Genomic DNA, 22,280 nt, shown 5'->3' on the forward strand with positions numbered 1-22,280 from the left:
TTGTAGCTCGGCGGATCGAGCACGAGTGACTTCGGGATTTGCTAGCTTTTGATATTCGCGAAGTGAGTCTTCTCACTATACTTTACCTTGAGTAGGTAACCAGAGTTATGTGACAGAGTATTGTATGCTATATGTTGTATTTCATTATTTCTATGTGATTATGCTATGCATGTTTACAGAGTTGGAACCGGAAGGTTCCTAGAGTTAGGACCCGAGGGTTCACAGAGTTGGGTGCACGGACCCATAGAGTTATAGCCTCGAGTGGCTAATATGTGTCTTATATGTGGTATTTTGGGGAACTCACTAAGCTTCATGCTTACAGTGTTAGTGTTGTTGTTTCAGGTACTAGTGATGACCGTGGGAAGGCGCCGGCTTGATCTGTACACACTCAGGGGACTTTTGATATATTTATGTGATCTTGGGATTTGTATGATACAGATTGGAATTTGAAACTTAATGTTTTTATGAAATTAAATGGGAAATGTTTTTTTTATTGCGAAAAATTATTTTGAAATTCACGGTGTTACAAGTTGGTATCAGAGCCTTGGTTTGAGGGATTCGAGTACACCTTCGGGCGTATTTGAACTCAAACTGAGGATTTGAAATGTATTTTCAAAAAGCGTAAGAGATTTTTGAAAAAAAAACACAGAGCAAGAGATGTGTGTACGATCAGTCAGCGCCCGAACGGTGATTTCCCAAAATACCTTTATATATTATGTGATATTGACATTATGTATTCGCATGCTAGAGTAGGCTACGTATTGCTATTAGGACTAGAGTGGCCTGATTTGTGATGCCTTAGCCTAGGGAGAGGTGAGCTGCTATGAGATGCTTGAGAGTGAGTAGGCAGCAGTGAGGGACTTATGAGAGATCTATTAGAGAGTGGTCTACGCATGATAGAGTACTTGAGACCTGGGATCCGAAGAGGAGGACTTGGAGTGTATTCTGGTGCGGTGCAGACAGTAGTATTGGGCCCGTACTACTGGAAGCACCGGAGCGGTGTGCAACCCAAGTAAGAATCTTTAGAATGCCAAGAATCAAGGAAGAAAGAGTTGACGAGTGTGAGCATACTCGTGTGGATTCTAATTTGTTGTATGTTGTATTTCAGAGGTAGATCATGGTGAGGACACGTTTGATGCCCGAGAGCAGCGGTACCAGTGAGGAGGAGATCCGCCGGATCATTCAGGAGGAGGTGGCTGCGGCCATCAGGGTAGAGATACCGGAGATGTTTGGGTCTATAAACACCACATTGATTGAGACGTTTGATGAGCATTATGTCGCTCTTTCTGAGGCTGCTGCTGCAGCGGCTACCGCAGCGATTGCTGCTGCGAGGCCGCAGGGTGGGGATGCGTTGCTGTTCCGTGAGTTCAGCAACACAAAACCACCAGAGTTTGATGGTACTCAGGACCCCGTGGCAGCTATGAGGTGGATATCTGATATTGAGGGGTGTTTCTTCACTTGCTCGTCTCCTGAGCATTTGAAGGTCCGGTTCGCTCTGAACCAGCTTCGCCTGGGAGCGAAGGACTGGTGGAAGTTTGTGACAGCGCACTATACGCCTGCTGAGCTTTCTGCGGTGACCTGGGAGAGGTTCACCACCATGTTTCGGGATGCGTACGTTCCCCAGGTGGAGAGGGAGCATTTAGCACAGGAGTTTCTGACCCTCAAGCAGGGTACTGAGTCTGTTACCGCGATCACGAGGATGTTCCACGAGAGGGCGATCTTCTGCCCTGAGCACGTGTCCACTGAGCAGGCACGTATGAGCCGCTACTTGAGCATCTTGAGGCGGGATATTCGGGAGTTCGTTGCGATCTCTTCGTACCGGACATTTGCCGAGCTTCAGGCAAATGCCCGGAAGAGGGAGATCGAGCTTGAGACTCAGGCCAGGGAGGAGGCGGAGTCTCAGGGGAGGGATCGGCGACCGGCACAGTCGCAGCCGGCCGCCAAGCGGGCCAAGCCCGCTGATCCCAGACCAGGGAGCCAGAAGGGCCGCACATGCGGAAAGTGCGGCAAGGGTCATGATGGAGTTTGCCGGACGGGGTCTTGCTACAAATGTGGCAAGGAGGGGCACATGGCCAAGGACTACCGCAAGGGGTTTGCAGTGTGTTTTCACTGCAACCAGACCGGACACTGGAAGGCCGAGTGTCCGCAGTTGTGCGGAGCATCTCAGGGGTCTGCTCCTACCGCCATCAGAGCTACAGAGAGTCGGGCTGTGAAGGCCGAGGCGCCGAGAGCTCGAGGGAGAGCCTTCCAGCTGACTGCGGAGGAGGTCCACGTTGCGCCCGATGTTGTGGCTGGTATGTTTCCTTTCATGTATTTATTTTTGGATGATGAGATATTGTGCTTATATTATGTTATGCGTAGGTACCTTTCTTGTGAACTCTGTACCTGCTTTAGTGTTATTTGACTCGGGTGCGAGTCCGTCTTTTGTATCTTTGGCCTTTAGTCAGCATATCAGTGTTGGTCGCGAGGCATTGAGTCGGCCTCTGAGAGTTTCCATAGCGGATGATAGAGTGATTTGTGCCATGGAGGTTTTCCGGGGATGTGTGTTAGAGATTTTCGGGGTTGAGTTTCCGATTGATCTGATTCCTATCGCGATGGGTGATGTCTGTGTCATTGTGGGCATGGACTGGTTGAGCCGATTCGGTGCAGTCATTGAATGTGAGCGTCAGCTGGTGACTATACGAGACCCTAATGGGGGAATTCTTTCGGTGTACGGCGAGGGTACCCGTTTGGGATCAGCTTTTTGTTCGGCCGCTAGGGCGAGGCAGTGTCTATAGCAGAGCTGTAAGGGTTTTGTGGCGTACGTGATGGATACGCGGGAGGTTTCCGAGAGACCGAGATCAGTTGAGGAGGTCCCCGTGGTGCGTGAGTTTCCAGATGTTTTTCCCGAGGAGCTGCCGGGAGTACCTCCTGTGAGGCAAGTAGAGTTTGGTATCGATCTGGTTCCGGGGGCCGCGCCTATCGCTAAAGTGCCTTATCATCTTGCACCTCCAGAGATGCAAGAGTTGTCCTCGCAGCTTCAGGAGTTGCTGGGGAAGGGATTCATTCGGCCGAGCAGCTCGCTGTGGGGAGCACCTATTCTGTTCGTCAGGAAGAAGGATGGTTCACACCGGATGTGCATCGATTACCGGGAGTTGAACAAGTTGACGGTCAAGAACCGTTACCCGTTACCGAGGATCGATGATTTATTCGATCAGTTGCAGGGAGCATCTTGGTTTTCCAAGATCGATCTGAGGTCGGGGTACCATCAGGTGAGAGTGCGGGATGAGGACGTCCAGAAGACCGCGTTTAGGACGCGATATGGGCATTATGAGTTTGTGGTGATGCCTTTCGGGCTCACCAATGCCCCGGCTGTGTTCATGGATCTCATGAACAGGGTATGCAGGCCGATGTTGAATCGGTCAGTGATTGTATTTATCGATAATATTCTAGTGTATTCGAGATCTAGAGAGCAGCATGAGGAGCATTTGAGGGAGGTCCTTGAGGTATTGAGATCGGAGAAGCTTTATGCAAAGTTCTCCAAATGTGACTTCTGGTTACGGGAGGTCCAGTTCCTAGGACATCTCGTTAACCAGGAAGGGATTCTGGTCGATCCGGCCAAGGTCGAGGCAGTGATGAGCTGGGAGGTGCCGAGGTCACCATCGGAGATCAGGAGCTTCCTTGGGTTGGCAGGGTATTATCGGAGATTTATTAGGGATTTCTCCAAGATCGCAGTGCCGCTCACCAGATTGACCCGGAAGGGTGTCGCATTCTCATGGGGTCCCGAGCAGCAGACCTCCTTTGAGACACTTCGCAAAAGGTTGTGCGAAGCCCCGGTATTAGCCCTCCCGGAAGGGATGGAGGATTTTGTAGTTTATTGTGATGCATTGATTTTGGGGCTGGGTGCAGTGTTGATGCAGAGGGATCATGTGATAGCTTATGCGTCGAGGCAGCTGAAGCCTCATGAGGCGAGGTATCCCACGCATGATTTAGAGTTGGGGGCAGTAGTGTTCGCTCTCAAGATTTGGCGTCACTACTTGTATGGGGTTCGATGTACGATATACACGGACCATAAGAGCTTGAAGTATTTGATGGATCAGCCCAGCCTAAATATGCGTCAGAGGAGGTGGTTGGATGTGGTCAAGGATTATGATTGTGAGATCCTGTACCACCCAGGCAAGGCTAATGTGGTAGCCGATACGCTGAGCCGCAGGGCGGAGAGCACTCCACTGCGAGATCTATGTTTGAGATTGACTGTGATAGCTCCAGTATTGGATGCTATTTGTGGGGCACAGGCCGAGGCTGTGCGACCAGAGATGCAGAAGAAAGAGCGGGTCATTGGTTTGATTCCAGAGTTCATTACGGATGGACGAGGGCTTATGACGTTTCAGGGGCGGATTTGGGTACCGTTCGTGGGAGGTACGCGTATTACTTTGATGGAAAAGGCTCATCGGTCAAAGTTTTCGATCCATCCGAGGGCTACGAAGATGTATTTGGATTTGAGGAAAGAGTATTGGTGGCCCTGTATGAAGAGGGACGTCGCATGGTTCGTTGAGAGGTGCTTGACCTGCCGCAGGGTTAAGGCCGAGCACCAGAGACCGCATGGCAAGTTGCAGCCATTGGAGGTTCCCGAATGGAAATGGGAACAGATCACCATGGATTTCATCACCAAATTGCCGAGGACTGCCAGAGGAGTTGATGCAATTTGGGTGATTGTGAATAGGTTGACGAAGAGCGCTCACTTCCTTGCCATCAGTGAGAGTTCTTCAGCGGAGAAGTTGGCGGAGTTATATGTGAGAGAAGTGGTATCTCGGCATGGGGTGCCGATCTCGATTGTTTCGGACCGCGATGTGCGTTTCACTTCCAGATTCTGGAAGAAATTCCATGAGGAGTTGGGTACTAGATTGCATTTTAGTACCGCATATCATCCCCAGACAGATGGTCAGAGTGAGCGGACGATTCAGACGCTTGAGGACATGCTTCGAGCATGTGTGTTGGATTTCGGGGGTAACTGGGATGCGTATTTACCCTTGGTAGAGTTTTCCTACAACAATAGCCATCATTCGAGCATTGGTATGCCACCCTTTGAGTTGTTGTATGGTAGGAGGTGTCGGACCCCCATTTGCTGGGGAGAGGTTGGACAGAGAGTGATGGGCAGTACAGAGATCGTGCTTCAGACGATAGAGCAGATTCAGCAGGTCAGACAGAGGTTATTGACCGCCATGAGCCGACAGAAGAGTTATGCGGACAGACGCCGGTCCGAGCTCGAGTTTCAGGTCGGCGATTTCGTTTTCCTGAAGGTCTCTCCTTGGAAAGGAGTGATTCGATTCAGGAAGAGGGGAAAGTTGGGGCCCCGGTATATTGGGCCATTTCGTGTGATTGCAAGGGTAGGCCGAGTAGCCTATCGTTTGGAGTTGCCAGCCGAGTTGGGACAGATCCACGACACTTTTCACGTGTCGCAATTGAGGAAGTGTATAGCCGATGAGTCGGCAGTGGTTCCATTAGAGGATATTCATGTGGATGCTAGTCTGAATTATGCTGAGAGGCCTGTGGCCATCAGGGATCGGAAGATCAAGGTTCTGAGGAACAAGGAGGTACCTCTGGTGCTAGTTCAGTGGCAACACCGGAAGGGATCGGAGATGACCTGGGAGCCGGAGCGCGAGATGCGGGGGCAGCATCCGGAGCTATTTTCAGAGCGAGACTTCGAGGGCGAAGTCTAGTTCTAGTGGGGGAGAGTTGTAACAGCCCGGATTTTTAGGTATCTTTATTGATTTGATTATTTTGTGTTTTGAGAGGGGACTCGGCGAGTTGGAGCTCAGACTCGCCGATTAGGGTCGCGATTTTTGGACGCGGGATTCGTCTGGACTCGGCGAGTCCAGGATATGGACTCGGCGAGTCTGCACTGTGTAATGAAACCCTAATTTCCCGGTCCTATGCCCTATTTAAAGGACCTTATGGCCCTCATTTGCGGCCACCTTGAACCCTAAGAGCCCCCATTCGACTGTGAGCCCTTGTGAGTGCATTTGGAGGCCATTTGTTCACCATTTTGTGTGATATTGCAAGAAAGGAGGGACAGGATCAAACTTGAGGAGTTGGGGAGCATGGATCTGTTGCTAATTCATCAAGGGAGTCTTCTTGAGGTAACTTTCAGAGCCAAACTTCGTGTTTTGTGTTGATGTGTCAAATCTAGGGTTTCTTCTTGCATTTCTTGGTTTAAATTGGAAGTATGAAAGGTTCCATGGAGATAGGGGACCTAGATCTGGGCCTTAGCAGGTCCAGGAGACCCCATATGACTAGCTTTATGTCCATCCTTTTGAGTTAGAAGCTAGGGTGGTCATATTAGAGGTTGTTTCCCCAAAATAAGCCTTGTACGCATTGCATGGCAACCAAGACTGAGACTTTACGTGACAAATAAGCTTGGGAAGGCCAGATCTATGAATGGATGAAACGGATCTGACCGCAAAGGCTAGTTTTAGCTGGTCCATGGCATGGACTCGCCGAGTCTAATGAACAGACTCGACGAGTCGCTTGAAGATTGTCCTTGAGGACACCCAATGTGTAGTCCTGACCGAGTTATGGGCGACTCAGTGAGTCGCAGAGAGTTGGAAGGGTTTTGGCAGGTGGTCGAGTCAAGCTGGGACTCGCCGAGTTGTTCTTGAAACTCGGCGAGTTGAGTCGGGGTGGCCCCGCGACTCTCCCAGGTGGAACTCGTCGAGTCTGGGCAAGCACTTGACGAGTAAGAAGGGAATCCTATGGAGTCGGCGGGTACGTCTAGACTCGCCGAGTTGCCTTGTGCACTCGCCGAGTCCGGTCAAGTTGACCGTTGACCGTTGACCAGAGTTGACCTATGTTGGTCTTCTTAGGGATAATCAAACTTAGAAGATAAAAGTGTTAATAAGAGATGTATGATGTTATAGGGAGATTGTAGCTCGGCGGATCGAGCACGAGTGACTTTGGGATTTGCTAGCTTTTGATATTCGCGAAGTGAGTCTTCTCACTATACTTTACCTTGAGTAGGTAACCAGAGTTATGTGACAGAGTATTGTATGCTATATGTTGTACTGCATTATTTCTATGTGATTATACTGTGCATGTTTACAGAGTTGGAACCGGAAGGTTCCTAGACTTAGAACCCGAGGGTTCACAGAGTTGGGTGCACGGACCCATAGAGTTATAGCCTCAAGTGGCTAATATGTGTCTTATATGTGGTATTTTGGGGAACTCACTAAGCTTCATGCTTACAGTGTTAGTGTTGTTGTTTCAGGTAATAGCGATGACCGTGGGAAGGCGCCGGCTTGATCTGTACACACTCAGGGGACTTTTGATATATTTATGTGATCTTGGGATTTGTATGATACAGATTGGAATTTGAAACTTAATGTTTTTATGAAATTAAATGGGAAATGTTTTTTTTTATTGCGAAAAAATATTTTGAAATTCACGGTGTTACAAAGGTTTTCAATACAATTAATTTAGAGTATTCCTAGAATCACATCACAACATAAACATGAGGAGCGGTACGATCACGCCTTCGCCTTGCCACAGTCTCCTGAAGAACCTGAAAAACATAACACCACAACTGTAAGCCTGAAAGCTTAGTGAGATATACCAAAAATACCAACCACATATACGATACACGCATAACATGCCATATAATATCCGATCACAAAACAGCCACGCACTTCGGGTCTACTGTGTGATTGGTCTGCCGCATCGGCGAACAGTCCACCTGGTCCACCCTCCAAGTCTAGCCATATACATCGAATCTACAGTGTGATTAGTCCACACGCACCGGGCCTTCAATCCACCTGGTCCACTCTCTGAGTCTACAGTATGACTGGTCCGCCCGCACCAGGCCTTCAGTCGGCCTGGTCCACTCTCCGAGCCTCGGCACGTCTGGTCCGCCCTCTTGGGGCCTACAGCCTATCCGGACCGCTCGCTGGGCCTTCGGGACAACCCGTCCGGCCTGGGTATCTTGGCCTACAACACAAAGCAGGACCCGCCTCAACCCAACTCCAGTCCAAACAACCATGTGCACATAAACATACAATCATATAACAATTCACAGTCAACAAGCCGATCAAACAGATCACATAACATATCATCGTCCTAACCAGGATACCGACCTAACCGGTCACTAGCATAGCATCAACCTACATATCAGGATACCGACCTTAACCAGGTCTCTAACATATACCATCCTAGCTACCAAGATGCAAACATATCAAAGCAATACATAACAACAAATACCCGGATCTCAATTCGATAAAGGTCCGGACTTGGTGCCTTAGACCCTGTTGATATAGTGAGGATAACTCACCTCGCAACTGCCGACTGAACAGATAAACCCGAGCTGCTCCGACCACTGATAGGATCTCCACCACTCGGGGCAACCACCAAAACACTAAACTCAAAACAATATCCAACAATTACCAAAATGCCCCTGGAAAATGACTAGTCAACCCTTGGTCAGAGTCAAAGTCAAAGCCAACCCTGACTGCCTCTACTCGCCGATTCAACCCAATGACTCGCCGAGTCCACATACACAGAACTTCCCCCATCCGTGACTTAACTTGCTGAGTTACCCCAAGACTCGCCGAGTCCAACAACTCCGAGTCCTTTCTCACTCGACTCACCGAGTCACAGCTCAACCAGAAGAAACTTGGACCTCACGACCAGACTCGCCGAGTCCAAGAACAGACTCGTCGTGTCCAAGGCTATCTTCAACCTACTCGCCGAGTTATTCTTCCAACTCGCCGAGCTCCAGACCATCTTCAAGAAACTCGCCGTATACACCTTTGCGACTCGCCGAGTGCCTCTAGATCTCATCCCATACAGAAGCCTCCCAGGCCATGCAAATGATCCAAAACGTAGATCTACCCTCCTACAACCCATCCATCACGTAAAGTGGCAAACTTTACGTGAATCCAAAGAGATCTAGGCATTTTACACTCTAGAGCTAGGGTTTGGGACATGATGGCTTCACTAAACACTCAAGAACAGGGACTTTAATGCACTCTAGACCTCCTCCATTCCAGATCTGAGGTAGCAACCTCAGATCTATCCTTCAAACTCAAGATACCACAAGCTAAACCTCCCACACATCCCAAAATGATGAATCTAGATAAATAGCAGCCCAAGAACGAGATAATACCTCAAAAGGAAGCCCCAACAGCAAGGAAATTTGAATCTAAGCAAAGCCCCTTGCTCCAAGCCTCCCAACTCTCCAAGATCTTCCTCCAAATCTGTTCTCCAAGGCTCAATTGTACTCAAATCCTTCACAATCGCGTTTCTAGGGTTTTCTGGACTTCAAGGGAAGGTAAGGAGGCTAGGGAGAGGGTATAATTTCCTTTATATATGGCTCATCCTCCGAGATTAGGGTTTTCTCCACTCAGCACCAACTCACCGAGTCTAGCCGCCGACTCGCCGAGTTGGCCACTTAACACGCGACCAAAATCGTGACCCTACTCGCCGAGTCCTCTCGTGGACTCGCCGAGTTGCCCTTTCCCAATTACACTTTTAGTCCTTCATCTTTACTCTTGATATTCCGGGATGTTACATATAAGATCGAATGTACCTCTGTTATGTGTGGACCAAACAGAAAACTCTTAACTCATATGAGAAGAGTAAGGTAGCTCTTGTGTCTAATGCGAATACAAGCCTTATTGGGAAGAAATTTTCATGTGATAATTTCATTAAGGCTTTCGTTTCTTACACATAGAGTCATACGAGGCTTGAGTCAACATGCTGCATCATGCTTCTAGGGACATCCTAACTGGTACAAAGTTGAAAGAGATAATACCTTCCCATAGAAACATACAAGCATAACCTCTTCGCATTAAGCTCTGATCTAAACTAAAAACACACAATACTTAAAGAACAAAGTTAACAAGAAAAAATATTTTTGTGATTTTTGAATTTTTCGAAAATAAAAACATAACAAAATAAAATCTTTCTGGATTTTTGTAATTTTGAAAATGAAAACAAAACAAAAAAAATATTTTTGATTTTTCAAATTTTTATAAAAAAAATTGAATCTTAGTTACCAATTGTACGGATGCGAAGCCATGCGAAGCCTCTGAATGCACAGTAACTTCTGAACGATTCCGACTCAGAGCTGCTGAATGGACCTTTCATTTTTGAATTATTGATTTTGAAACTGAATTCACATCGGTCATCCCCAAACCTGCTAAAATTCTTACAAATGATTTTTCATCATGAGGTTTGGTAAAAATATCAGCAAGTTGTTCAGTGGTTTTAACAAAATGAAATTCAATATTCCCATCTTCCACATGATTTTTGATAAAATGATATCGAAGAGCTATGTGTTTTGTATTTGAGTGTTGTACTGGATTATGACAAATGCGAATTGCACTTTGAGAATTACAATACAAGGGAATCTTTTTCATATTGATAGCATAATCATGAAGTTGACTCTGAATTCAAATAATTTGCGAAGTGCAAGCACCAGCTGAAATATATTCAGCCTCAGCAGTTGATATATCAACACAAGTTTTCTTCTTCGATTGCTAACTCACAAACTTTCCATCCAATAGTTGACATCCACCACTTGTACTTTTCCTATCCAAAGTACATCCTTCTAGATCAGAATCTGAAAAAGCTTGAATGAAGAATCCCGATTTTGAAGGATACCAAAGTCCTAAGGAAACAGTCCTCTTAAGATAGCAAAAAATATTTTTCACTGCAGTTAAATAAGGTTCTCTGGGATTAGCTTGATATCTAGCACAATTACATACCAAAAACATAATATCAGGTCTACTTGCAGTTAAATACAATAAAGACCCTATCATGCTTCAATACAGTTTTAAATCAACCGCTAGGGTATCTAATAAAGGAGTTAGTCTTGTTCCCACTGCCATAGGTACTCTTAGCTTTGTGATGTTGGTCATTCCAAACTTTTCAAGCAAGTTCTTTGTGCATTTTTCTTGATTGATTAAAATTCCATCCCTGTTCTATCTTATATTCAAACCAAGAAAATTATTGATTTTTCCCATCATACTCATTTCAAATTGACTCTTCATTAGATTTTAAAATTCAATTGACAATTTTGGGTCAGTTGAGCCAAAAATAATATCATGAACATAAATTTGAACAAGCATGGGATGATTCCCAACTTTCTTGCGAAACAAAGTGGGGTCAACTAATCCTTGTTTAAATTTAGATTGTTTCGAGAAATTTGTAAGTGTTGCGTACCAAGCTCTTGGTGCTTGTTTTAACCCATAAACTGCTTTGTCTAGAATGTAGACATGATTAGGATGTTCCTCATTTATAAATCTTGGTGGTTGTTCAACATAAACTTTTTCTTCAAGTTCTCCATTTAAGAATGCACACTTAACATCCATTTGAAAAACGTCAAAGTCTTTGTGAGCTGCATAAGCTAAACATATGTGAACTGCTTCGAGTCTTGCAACAGGAGCAAATGTTTCTTCATAGTCTATTCCTTCTTGTTGCGAATATCCTTTAACAACTAGTCTAGCTTTATTTCGAATAATATTGGCATCTTTGTCGGTTTTATTTTTAAAGATCCATTTTAATCCGACAATTGAAACATCAGAAGGTTTAGGAATTAATCTCTAAACCTTGTTTCGTTCAAATTCAGCCAGTTCAGATCGCATAGCAACAACCCAATCTGAGTGTTCCATAGCATCCTTTACTGTCTTTGGATCTATTTTCGAAATAAAGACATTAAACATACACAATTCTTGGTTCGCATTCAGTACCTCATTTTTCGCACGAATTTGTGCTCTAGTCAACACACCATCTTGTGGATTCCCAATCAACTGTTCTTTGGGATGATTTCTTGTCCATTTCTCAAGTGGTGGAAAATCAGGATTAAATTCCAATGGTGCATCTTCGTACATATCTTCATTTTCAGATCCTACAATAGAAAAATTATCATTTAATTCATGAAATTCATCATTTTCATCAAGATTTTTTGTCTCTATTGTATCATGCTCCCCCTCAACATGATGTTCATCTTGATGCTCCCCCTCAAAATGATATTCCTGTTGAATTTGCGAATGCTCCCCCTGAACTTGATGATTCAAATTTTCATTCTCCCCCTCGAAAGTTTACTCTCTCTGTACATTGGTGATCGTATGCTCTCCCTCCATACGAACTTCAGGCACACTTTCGCAAGATATTGACGTTGTAGTTATTGTTGAATCATCAATATGTTTTGAGGATTCTGATGTTTGATTATCAGGAGCATAAACTTCCGCATCAATTGCCCTGTCAGGAGTTCCAAAAATTAAGTCATAATCAAAATCATTTATTTCTGAATTTTCAATCGGAGTATCTGAATCAACAAGAATTGATTTATGTTCAAATTTACTATCCGTTTGTTTAAGATAGTAATCATCGAAGGTTAAGTTGAAAGTTTCTTCAACTTTTCTTGTTCGTTTGTTTAACACTCTGTATACAACTAAATTTTGAGAATATCCTAAGAAGATGCCTTCCTCAGCTTTAGCTTGGAACTTTGTCAAATTATTTTTTAGATTCATTATAAAACACCTGCAACCAAAAACATGGAAAATTTTGACATTAGGTTTTCGATTGTTGAGTATTTCATATGGAGTGACATTGAATCTTCGATGAATAAATGACCGATTCTGAGTAAAACATGCAATTGATACTGCTTCAGCCCAAAGATATTGAGGTAAGTTCGCAGATGTTGACATGGTTCTGGCAGCTTCGCATAAAGACCTATTTCTTCTTTCAACAACACCATTTTATTGTAGGGTATATGGTGATAAGAAATTATGTGAAATGCCTTTGTCTGTGAGAAAAGAGTCCAGTGTTTGATTTTTAAACTCAGAAACATTATCACTTTTAATTTTGCGGACACTCTTTTTAAGACTAATCTAAATCTTTTTGTTAAAATCAATCATCGTCTAAGCAACTTCAGATTTTAACCTGAGAAAAAAATACCCATGTGAACCGAGAAAAATCATCAACAATAACTAAAATGTACCGCTTTTTATTGATTGTAGCAACAGTCGACGGTCCACATAAGTCAATGTGAAGAAGTTCTAATGGTTCCATGATCTTTGAATCTATCACAATTGGATGACCTTTTCTATGTTGTTTTCCTTGTTCGCAAGCTGCACACAAAGTATCATTGTCAAATTTTAGTATAGGTAAACCACGAACCAAATCTTCAGTTACAAGTTTATTAATATTGCGAAAATTTAAATGCGACAATCTTCTATGCTAGAGCCAGCTAACGTCATTAGAGGCCTTTGTAAGTAAACACACGGCAGGTTTGCCCACAATTGGTTTGATGTCTAGTGTAAACATGTCACCATATCTTTTGGATTTGAGAAGTACTTCATTTGTCTTTGTGTTTGAAATGATACTACCTTCTTCATTAAATACAACCTGATTTCCAGTACCCACAACAAGTTGCGAAACACTAATCAAGTTATGTTGAAGACCTTCAACATAAGCAACCCTGTTAACTGTGAATTGTCCATTTGTTACTTTTCCATATCCTTTCACTTGACACTTATGATTATTTCCAAATTTGACTACTCCAGCATTCTCCAAGCTTCTGTAATCTCGCAAGTTTTCCTTTCTTCCAGTCATGTGACAAGAGCAACCACTATCAATATACCATTTCGCATCATATTGCTCGTCACACATCACCTGCATTCATTGAAAAAATTTAGGAACCCAAGAGTTATTGGGTCCTTCATTAGTAGTTTTGGACAAATGCTTTGAATTTAAAAACCATGTTTACACTTTGCCTATAACACTATCCATTAAATCAATATCATCAGATCTAGATATTGAAATATAGTTGTTCAATAGTTTTGGATTTCCATTGGCTTTCATCTCATCCTTCACAACATTTTCAACTTTGATAATTGGTTTCCATTTTTGTACTGGAACTTGCGAATCATGAGATGATGAACTACCAGTAGAAGAGTTATTCACGAACTTGTCAAATGCAGTCTTTATTTGTTGCTCTGAGAACTTCCCATTTTGATATTGTTTTCCTTTCCCTTCAAACCAATTTTTGATTGTATACACATCAGATTTTCCTTTTGTATATGAAACTTTGGTCGGTTTTGAGATCGGAGGATTTGGAAAATTTGGTAGTTTAGGTGAAAATTTTGGTTTTGCTTCAGTTTTGACATTCAAAGTTGATAAATTATTCATTAATTTTACAACATTATGAAATTTATGATTATTCATAAATTTTTGCGAAGTCTCAAATTTTATGTTGTCATATTTCCGAACAAATTTATCATTATTTTTCATTGGAATTTTGTCAACAAAATATATTGGTTTGTGAAAACTTGTATCCTTTTGAAATTTTGAAGATTTTTTCTTTGAAATTTGTGCGTTTTCCACTTTTGGTTTATTATTAGACATAACTTGCCAAAAGATTGCTTTCTTTGCTTTTTCTTTTTGAAACATTATTTTCTGTTGAATACTTTCCAACCATCAATTTGAATTCATGAGAATTTAGTTTCACTTCCATCTTTGGTTTTTCATCTTTTTCAAAAACTTTGTTTTTTTCTCACATTTAACCACCCATTTTTGTGATGATTTTTGATGTTGAAAAACATAAGAAGTTTGAGTCAAATTGTTTTCTACTATATTTTGATTTGCAAAGAAACCTTCAGTAGTTGACATTTGATTATCATTTTCGACCATTTTGTTGAATTCAGGTTTAATTTTCTCAACATTTCCAGTTGTGACAAATACTTGATTTGGAAAAATTGTGTTATCTGTGCATGTAAAATTTGGATAAATTATAGTGTTAGTTTCCAAATAATGTGCACCTTTGTCATTAAGAATTTTGTCGAAATCTTTTGTATCACCAAACACTTGATCGGCAACAACTCGTTGAGGTGTCACATTTGAAACCTTCACATCTTCTTTGTCTTTATCACTTTCATCAGTCTTCCAGCTTTCAACTTCCACATTATCAAAATTACAATGTTGCGAAGTAGAGGGTTTATCATTTTCATCTTTTACTATCGAATCAACTATAATTTCTTTACCTTTGATCTTAGATGTGATATTAATGATTGACAATTGAGAACAATCAACCTCTTCTTCCTCTTCGATCTCACTGATTTCACTCAGATTATCTGAATTGTCATTGACATCAGCATAATTGAGTTGAGAATCAAGAGTTGAAGTTTCGGTTTTCTTTAAGATTTTCACTTGTTCATTCTTTGTCAAACTTTCATTGACAATAATAGCCAACTTATCAGCATTCAAGAATTCATCAATTTTGACAATACCATATGCGAATCTATCATCAGGTATTTTGTCAAATTGTGCAATTGTGTTTTCGCAATCATAAGAAACAACATCAACTTTTTCACGTTCATATTCAAGAAAAGGTAAAAGTTTCCTATGTTGTTCTTTGCTAATTTCATATGAATGATGTAAAGCAGTTAATTTTGCATACAAACGCTTAGCAGAGTTACAGTAGATATTTCTTTGTGCTAGTAACAACCTAACTTCATTTCCAAGATTGTCCCTATCACAATTTACATTTTTGATCTGCAATTCAAGTTTGTCTACTCTGCTTCGTTTTATTTCTAATTGTCTCCGTGTCTCAACTAGTTGCATATTTAAATTTTGAGCTTTAGTACTAGCAGACACAATAACATAATCAAAATAAGCCATAGTATCATCAAATGAAGTAATTTCAGCATCATAAGCAGATAAATGAATATTAAAAGATTCAAGAATAGCACGTACCTTGGTGGTCATTGGAGATTTGTCTGTGGATTTGGACACAAAGCATCGTCCTACAACATTCTCTTCACAATTGTCTTCATAGTTTGTGAACATTGCACCATAATTTGGATGCCTCATTTCTTCATCATCAAATCCTGAAGACCGGATATGATATGTTCCACTCTCTTCTTCATCATACTCTCCTTTTGCAACTAATGACATTCCTTTCGCCTTCGCACACACTTCTTCAAGCTTTTCGGAATAGTAGGCTTCATCTTTAATTTTGCTCTTCTTCTCCTCTTTCTTTCTCAGCATGCAATCAGCTGTGAAGTGATTTGTACCATTGCAGTAGTGACAATAAATTCCCGAATCACCTTTTAACTTCTTCACATCCTTCACATCTTTTTGCTTTTCATCAATCTTTTCCAATTTCTTCGTCTCCTCACCTCCAGCTTTTGCGACACCACTCTTCGCATCATTTGACTTTCCTTTTGGATTGAAAGGTTTTTTGAAAAATTTCTTAACTCTGTTGTTTGAGTAGAATGCAACAGCTTCATCATCAGACTTCATTAAGAAGCCTTCATTGTCTGAACCATCTGTTTCATTAGTATCAACCTCCGAAACCTTTGAAACAAAAGCCAAAGGACCTCATATACTTTGTTTTGATTCTTCAAACATTTCTGAAACTTCACTTTCGTGTGTTTTCAGCTGGTTGTAGAGATCATTCAAGTTGGTTGTATCAAAACTTTTTTGATTCTTTATCATCATACTCACACTTCACCATTCCTTGCGAAGGCCCATGATGAATGTTAGATTGAATTCCATGAGAGACCTTGTGATTCCATACCTATTACAGCAATAAACAAGCTCATTTAGAAGATCATAGTAGTTTTCGAGAGTTTCAGCATCCTTTTGTCTGAATTCCTTAAGTTCAACAAGACATTGCTTCACAGAGTTGATCTTCGTCTTCTCGCTACCTTGATACTTCTCTTTCAAAGTGTTCCGAATTTCCTTTGCTGTTTTACAACTACGAATGTAATTGTAAAATACAGGAGGCAAAGCACCTCTTAGTTCCCTCATGCATCTCTTTTCGTTCTTCTTCAAGCGGTTTTGTTGTTCAACAACTTCAGCTGTTGTAGCAGATTGTCCAATTGGTTGAACATTTGCAGGAGCTTGAACTGTTCCATTGATACAATTCCAAGGTTCTTCATCAATTCCATTTAAGTAATCCTCCATTCTATCAACCCACTGATCATAGTATTCAGGGATTAACATCGCAATTTTGGTTGAAGAACCAAGTAAGTGAGAGAAAGAAGTCATGGTATTCATGTTGAAGTTCGCCATTGATGAACACGAGAATTTTAGAAAGCTTGAAAAACTTGATGAATTTGAGAATTGAACAAATGAAATGATCACAGATTGCTAATCATCACTCGATTAAACAATTCAAAAGCAGAATCGATTCAAATCTAAAGATCAAGAGTGATTTTCAAAAACCAAAATGCGTGGAAAATTATGAGTAAAGTTACTACTCAAAAAGCAAATGATTCTAAAACGAAAATTAGATCAATGCAGTTTCAATCCTGCTCTGATACCAATTGAAGAGAATTGTTTTCGAGATTTAGAAAGCAATCATGATTGAATGAATGAAAAGTATGAACACAGAGAGTAAATATTTATAAGATCTTATATTGATGAAGAACTGATTACAAAGTTTAAGCATAATGAATACTCGTCAAAAAGCTTCTTCTACTTCTAACCTCAGTCCCTATTTATAGGCAACCTGAGTGTACAAAAAATATACTAAGTCTAGAGCAATATGCTTCGCACAAAATGTGACTTAGTAAAATAACTAACATGCGAAAACAAAGAAACAAACACTTCGACTTTTTACAACTTTTAGACTCTACAACGTCATGTCAAGTATCACAACATATGCAGTATAGTAATCAAAGTACAACAACCATTTCATTAATAGTAATAGTTTTACATGGGTTACATTACATAGACACATCAAAGTAATACAAGTAATAATATAGTTACACCTCGGCACTAAACTGTCTTCAACATCAGCTCCTGAGATGTACCTGTCTATTACTAACCTAAGAATACAAGTTATTTGAAAGCGAGTATCAACATTTTTATAAATGCTGGTGAGTTCATAAGTATTTAGTGTCATTTTATTCAAATAACTTTATAAAAAGTAGTAGTTTAGAATCAACGGTGTATTAGAGTCCTTTCCAGAAAATCCTATATTTTCTAATTAAAAGTAGTCTTCTACCAAGACCCGACAGTGTTGTGTTTTTAAAGAGTAATTTTCCCTGAAATACTATCATTACCAAAATACGGTATTTGATTTTTAAAGAAAGTAGGAGATTATCACTAGTAAAATACAAGGGAAAATAACATATGCCTCAGCAGAAAATACTGCTGACTAAGGCATATAAATCATAGACTCCAAGAGAGTATCGAATGAACGACACAGACCCCAGACGGTATCAAATGTATGATACGGCTAGTAAGGTCTAAAACAAAGAGAAACAGACCCCAGACAGTATCAAATGAAAGATACAGCTAGTAAGGTCAAAAACAGTGAATACAGACCCCAGACAGTAACAAAATGAAAGATACAACTAACAAGGTCTAAAACAGTGTAATTCCAAGAATGTGTTTCCAGCATATAGTATTAAACATTGTTACCTTAAGGCCATGAATTATAAGGTAAACATGGAGATACTCGTAACCATACTAATTGACCCTAGGGTACTTGACGCCCTGCAAGCGTCGGTGTAAATATGACATTTGTCACCCCTTGGCTTGGTAGGCCGTGGACTGTAGCTAGCAGTCAGGGTGTGGGGGTGTCAATCATGTATAGATCTATACACACAATGTCCGCTCTCCCTACAAGAGACTCTGGTTACCAACTTGATGACGAGGAGATCCGTATCTTGAAGATGTATCTCGAATAGTGAATTCTGATGTAATTGTTGGACTAGCAGTAGAGACTCATAACTGAACTGACCGACGTAAACCTATATGTCTATGCTTGTATACATAATATATAACTAATGATCAAACGAACTTCGGACGGATATCCGATCCCACCAGACCACATCTCGACGAAGAAAAGGAAATAAGGCGAGCTAGCCTTCCTAAGTCCTTTAAACATTAATTATATAACTATACAAGCACAGGCATATATTTAACTAAGTAGAAGCATTTAACGAAGTTGAAGTGTTAGCAAGTAGAAGCGTATCGTGAAGTAGGAGCGTATCGTGAAGTAGGAGCATATTACGAAGTAAAGGCACATCATGAAGTAAAAGTGTATCACGAAGTAAAAGCGTATCACAAAGTAAAAGCGTTAACAAAGTAATAGCATTTAACTAAGTAGGAGCATTAACTAAGTAGAGGTATAATGAAGCAGTAGAATCTAACGAAGTAGATGTATAAAAACATGAAAGAAAACTTTGATGAAAACTTTGGAAAAACTTTACACTTAAGAAAATCACGAATTGGTATTCTTTTGTAAAATAAGTTTGAAAACCTTTATAAATCCTTTGAAGAACCTTTCATAAACAAATTTTGAATGAAACCTTGATAAAACATTATAGGTAAAAAAATCCTTTGTGTTAAAATACTGTTGTAACTGAATCTGAAGTAAAACATAAAGCACGAGAGACAATTTGAGAAAAGCTTTGAACACGTAAAGACGTTTTGGAAAACCATTTACAGTACCATACTTGGTAAAACAGTTGACAGTGTAATAAATCCTTGCGCATGCGGGTTATCAATCACATGTGATTGATATGATTACTGGCATTTCTAACTTGTATCCCCCCATAAAAGCATGTAAAAACATTTAAAAGGTTAATTCAGGGGTATGAACTCACCTGTTGTAAGCGGATCGAACGAAAGTGTCGGTTGGGTGCTCGGTTTCAAGTAAAGATTTGAACACACTTAGTGACCTATTAACATATGATAACAGATGTTTACATACAATTAGTAAATATAATTCCAATTAAACATGTATACACATTCTTAAGTGCGGAAAACACTTTGGTTATGTGCTAGGAGCGTCCCGGGTAACATATATGGGTATGTATGGCCTAGATAGGGAGTTTACTCTTCAAGATTAAACTCTTTATAGAGTTCACGGCCCTAAGACCAACTCCCCATGAGTTTACGGCCGTAAACTCATGGTGGGGGTGTTCTAGGGTGCTAAATGGTCTTATATTATTCATAGAAATAGGATAGGTCCAAATATAAAGCATATGAATGGGTTTAAAGCTCTAAATGGACCATTTGAGGAGTTTACGGCCCTAAACAAGGATTTTACGGCCGTAAGCTCCTACATACTCATTCCTTTGGTGTATTAAGGTCTTAAATGGTAGAGAATAAAGTTCTATGCATTTTTCCAAGCCATATAAGGGAGTTAGGGCACCATTTGGGCACTTTTTGGGAGTTTACGGCCCATGGACCAATTCTAGGGGGGTTTACGGCCGTAAACTCCTATTTCCTTGGTTTAATTGATGTTTAATGCCTTTACTTCAATGGGGGTTGCTTCTAGACATTTTCCAAGGCCATAGGAGGTGTTTGAGGGCATTTCTAACACCTTAAAAGGTGTTCACGAACCTTGAAGAGGGGTTTACGGTCCAAGAGTGTTCTTGGGCCGTAAACTCATGTTTACTCTCCATAATGCAAGGTTTTGTTGTTCTAAGCTCGAAGGTGTAAGTCCACAAGTCATATCTAAGCCCTAGGGGTAGTTTAGAGGGGTTTTGGGGCATAAAAACCCCACTTAATGGTGTTCACGGTCCAAGAGTGTTCTTGGGCCGTAAACACATAACATGGCCCCTATTTGATGTCTTAAACACAAATTTGCATGGTAACTAAGCTATACAACAAGTTAGGATCAATTACTTACTAGTTTGGGCTCGAAACGGGCGTTTTTGGCTCAAAAACAAGTTGTAGAGAGAGAGTGGAAAGAGTGTGAATGGAGTCCACTCCCCCTTATATAGGGGTTGGATTTGGGGCTTAGGGAAAATCTACTCGATACTGCCGTTAAACGGGGCTTTTTGGTCGCACCCGATTAAACGGTCGTATTTTGACTTGGTTGAAACTAAAATTTTTCAAGGGAATATTGTGGTGTTTCTAATTTATTTCAACCCTTACCAAGTCATTATAAAAGTCCCAAATTAATTAACCTCTTCCAAAAGGTTAACGGACAAATAAATAAAGTGAGGCTTATTAACGGAAGGAGGGGTTAAAAATGACGAAATTAAATTTCGGGTTGTCACAAAGTACAAGTCATAGCATACATGATTGAGCCTACATTGGAAGCATATGGTTCTTGACTCATCTCAACTATCTTAGCATCTATACTCAGGCTCTGAGTCTTACTCAGTTTGGAATCCTGCATGCTGAACCTATTCAACACCTTATCCAAGTAGGTACTTTGACTAGGTCCAATTAGTCTCTTACTCCTGTGTCTCAATATCCTTATCCCTAGGATATAGGTAGCTTCTTCAAGGTCCTTCATAGCAGAACACTTCCTAAGCCAGGACTTAACCTCCTGCAAGGTTGGGATGTCATTTCGTATGAGTAGCATGCCATCCACATACAATACAAAAAAGCTAACTATACTCCCACTAGCCTTAACATATACACATGACTCATCCTCGCTCCTTGAAAAGCCAAACTCTTTGATTTTCTCACCGAGATAAAGATTCCATCTACGAGATGCATGTTTTAATCCATAGATGAATTTCTCAAGCTTACACACTCTATTAGGGTACTTTTCATTGAGAAAACCCTCTGGCTGACTCATGTAAACATCTTCAGCCAACTTTCCATTAAGGAAAGCAGTTTTCTCATCCATTTTCCATATTTCATAATCATGAAACGCAGCAATGGCTAGCATAACCCTAATAGACTTAATCTTCGCTACTGGTGAGAAGGTGTCATCATAGTCAACTCCCGGAGTTTAAGTAAAGCCCTTCGCAACCAATCATGCTTTATAAGTATGTACATTCCCATCCATGTCGGTCTTCTTCTTGAAGATCCATTTTCATCCGACTGTCTTATGACCCGATACATTGTCAACCAAGTTCCTGTTGGGTTTTGAGCATTCTAACACTCCTATGGTGTACACGAAACCCTAGAAACCTTGGATCTATGTTTTCTCTAAAATACATGCAAATTTGATTTCCAAGGTTTACAACCTATCTAGCATGTTATGGGGTACTTATAATATAAAACTTTAAGTAGAATAACATACCTTTATTTTGTGGTTGACTGCTTGGAGTTTTAGAGCCTAGCACCAATAGTGTGGATGCCTAAAGTGGTGTCACAAATCACCCAAAACAACTTGGAAATACTTGAGAGAATATGATGCTTGCTAAAATCGGCCCACCCTTGTTTCTCACACACACTAGTCAATTCTAGAACCAAGGACCTCTTTATATAGTATGGAGGATTAGGGTTAAACCCTAATACCCATGTCTCTTCATTTACCTAGGATCCATGGGTTAAAAGCTCCATGGACTATCCATGGACTTCCATATACTCTTAGCCCATCC

Source organism: Lactuca serriola, chromosome 8, assembly GCF_051521515.1.
Source record: "Lactuca serriola cultivar US96UC23 chromosome 8, Lser_US96UC23_V15, whole genome shotgun sequence".
NCBI classification, from domain to species: domain Eukaryota; kingdom Viridiplantae; phylum Streptophyta; class Magnoliopsida; order Asterales; family Asteraceae; genus Lactuca; species Lactuca serriola.